Source organism: Echinops telfairi, unplaced genomic scaffold (assembly GCF_000313985.2).
Source record: "Echinops telfairi isolate 266 unplaced genomic scaffold, ASM31398v2 ScPeMD7_7475;HRSCAF=8513, whole genome shotgun sequence".
Lineage (NCBI taxonomy): Eukaryota > Metazoa > Chordata > Mammalia > Afrosoricida > Tenrecidae > Echinops > Echinops telfairi.
In genome coordinates, this window is record NW_022111379.1 from 16,765,321 (window position 1) to 16,767,719 (window position 2,399).

The 2,399-nt window shown below is 44.0% G+C and overlaps 1 protein-coding gene and 1 pseudogene across 2 annotated transcripts in view; both read right to left on the reverse strand.

The window, feature by feature from the left end:
• The window catches only part of SRBD1 (S1 RNA binding domain 1), a 251,041-nt gene that overhangs the window by 240,883 nt on the left and 7,759 nt on the right, over window positions 1-2,399 (reverse strand). The gene's annotated exons all lie outside the window — the stretch shown is intronic.
• LOC105978328 lies at window positions 116-1,590 on the reverse strand (annotated as a pseudogene).

The window sequence follows — 2,399 nt, forward strand, 5'->3', positions numbered from 1 at the left end:
CTAGGATTATGAGAAGAGGTCAGTATAGAAACCCTAAGGATGGGATTCTTCATTATCAAGAGATTAAGGGAGAAGCAAAACACATAATTCTCCCTAAGAATGCCTAAAAGGCTAATCAACTCTGCTGCTGTTGCTCCTTAGCAAACTGGTAAAAACAAAGTTGTCATCATTGAACATAGCACTCTGGCAATCAAGAACGTTTAAAACCTTCAATCTTCTGGGGCGAAGAAAGCACGGTGCGACATTTAGAACTCTGATTTACAAACAGGGTGGTCACAAATTTTCCTGGCTTGAAGACTTCCACAACTTTCCTGATCAGGTTATCATAGGAGGTCTGACGTAAGTTTGTTTCAAAGCTAACATAAGAACATTCTGGTTCTGGGGTGATGTGAATAGTCCAGTAAGTTCCATCCGATTTCATTCCATTCACTGAATACCCACAAGGATTGCACAGTGTAGCATCAATGACAGAACCTGGTATCAGGTCACGAATTCCACTCTCACAAGTGACATCCTTTGCAGGAAACCATCTTTCATGGAGAACTGGTCCTTAACTGGTGGGTCAAGCTCACTCATCAGAATTTCCAGGGTTTAATCTGGCTGGCTGATGACTCGGCTCTCTGGGAAATCCAGAGTATCTAAGTACCAACAGTCAGAATTCATACGTCCCATGCAATACGCTGCTCCATTTGGGAACATTGCATTAAGAAACTCTATTTCTTCCTAGAAATTCCGGTGTGGGTACTCTTGGTGAGAAGGTTTCATGAAATTCTTACGAGAATAAAAGAAGCTTTGACTGGCGTCAAACCCACTATAGTCCCTAGCAAGCTTCAACAGGGGAACCAGTGCTTTCAGTAAGAGGGGGGAACCACGTCTTCAAAATGAACCGTCTCTGGGGGACACACGTGCTGCTCTCACTGAGTACATAAGCTTCCTGCTTGCCAGTTTCTGCCACACTTGTGACGGAACATTGCACATCCTTCAAAAGCCTGTCCCACTCGGATCTCGGGATGGTGCGAAGATCCCCAGACCCTCGGTTTGTGTCGGACTGCTGCCAGGAGAACCAAACCTCCAGCAGCTTCTCGGTTCCTTCGAGAAACTGCAGCTTCCATCACCGTGAGACTAGCGAACAACCACCAACCACAGAAAATCAACTAAGTTAAATCTCTTCTCCCGCCGCTACCGCCACTGCGGACTGTTCCAGCTGTATTTAAAGTTCAGGTTCCTTTTTTTTTCCCCTATAATTTTATGTTAACTTTTTTTTTTTAAAGGATTAATAAAATTTTCCTGGCTTTTTTGTGTGTGTGTGAGCGAAAGTTGAACGTAAGTCTGTTGGAAATAGAGGCAGATACAGTTCAGTCTCTTGCAGTTCGCTGTTTCCGTTACAGAGAGCAGAGCGAGCGCTAGCTAATGTCGCCGGCCATATTGTGTAAGCTCAGAAATGTGTTTTTTGAAGCTTCTACAAATCTATAACCTCCCTCAATAATATACTCCAATTTAATAAGGCTCTACAATACTTTTTAACCTCCTCATATTTGATGTGTATCTTCTAGATGGAATAATCAGGAGTTCATTTTCATTTACCTCCATGTTGTTTTGTTTTAAGTCATCATAAACACTCCAAATTAAGATGGCATGGTGGGTTATGAATTGGGCTGCTAACCTCAAGACCACCAGCTGCTCCTTGGGAGAAGGATGAGGCTACCTCCTCCCAGGAAGGCTTAGAAAAACAATCTCACTGCCATCCAGTTGCGAGCCAGCGGAAACCCTGGGGGAACAATTCTACTCTGTCCTGCAAAGTTGCTGAGTCAGAAATGACTTGGTGATGCATGTTTTGTTTTAAGCAATCCAAATTACCTTTTGATTGTTATGTACTCTGTGGACAGATCCAAGACTGAAAAAATCTGACCACCCTCTTTTTTGCTGTTTAGGGAAGTAACAAATGGTCTAAATGTAAAAGTACCTGGTGTCTTTAAGGATCAAATTAGTCAGACCTTCAAGTCAGTCAGACTTTGTCTTGTGTCATATATGTGACCTTGAGAGACAGCTGGAGAAGGCCATGGGATCAAGAAGAGACTGCTTAAAAATGAGAATATGCTCAGACTCCTCTAAGGATGGATCAGACTCCTGGAGGGCGCCATGGTTGAGCACTCAACTAACTAGCCAAAAGCTTAGTGGTTGGAATTCACTCAGAGGGCTTTAGATGGTGGCAATCTACCTCCAACAGGTCACAGCTTCGAACACCTCTGCACATGTGAGGTGGCCGTGAACTGTAATCTATGGAGTGGCAACAAACAACAGAGCTTGATCCGGTGGGAGAAAGGATGGCAGCAGAAAGCAAAGGGGATGGCTGAAGGAGCTGAAGCAAGCGGATGCGATGGAGGGCATAGGCAGTAGTA